A 492-nucleotide genomic window follows, 5' to 3' on the forward strand; every position below is an offset into this window, starting at 1 on the left:
AAGAGTGCCTAAGCATCAGCTAGCTTACGAGGTAGCTAGCTATATTACATAAAACTGATAATGCAACAATCCTTGAAAAGAGGCTAAGACAATGTAAACATAAGAGCTTAAGTGAAAACCACAAACAAAAACCTTAGCATATGAAAATAAATGATGACTATCGCCCATTCAAAATACATGCTTTGTCGACTCCATATTTGGCAAGTGCATTTGTGATTTAAAAAATTTTATCATTATAGGTCATGTTCAAAAAATGTTGTTACAGTTGAAAAAAAAAAATTGTTACACACTTTAACTCCAAAAGTTTATATTGTAGTAAAATTCAAAGGAACAAGTTACAAGCTATATTTAAAAAATGCTATTGTTACACGTAATGCTATTACATACTTCAGCAGAAAATGTTACACTCCAAAGTTTCAGTAGTAGATGTTACAAGTTAAGACCAAAGTTTCAGCACCAGTTATTACACGCACTAGATGTTACATGCTAAGG

This window comes from Theobroma umbraticum, unplaced genomic scaffold, assembly GCF_002168275.2.
Source record: "Theobroma umbraticum cultivar Fairchild unplaced genomic scaffold, ASM216827v3 scaffold_147.0, whole genome shotgun sequence".
Taxonomy (NCBI): Eukaryota; Viridiplantae; Streptophyta; class Magnoliopsida; order Malvales; family Malvaceae; genus Theobroma; species Theobroma umbraticum.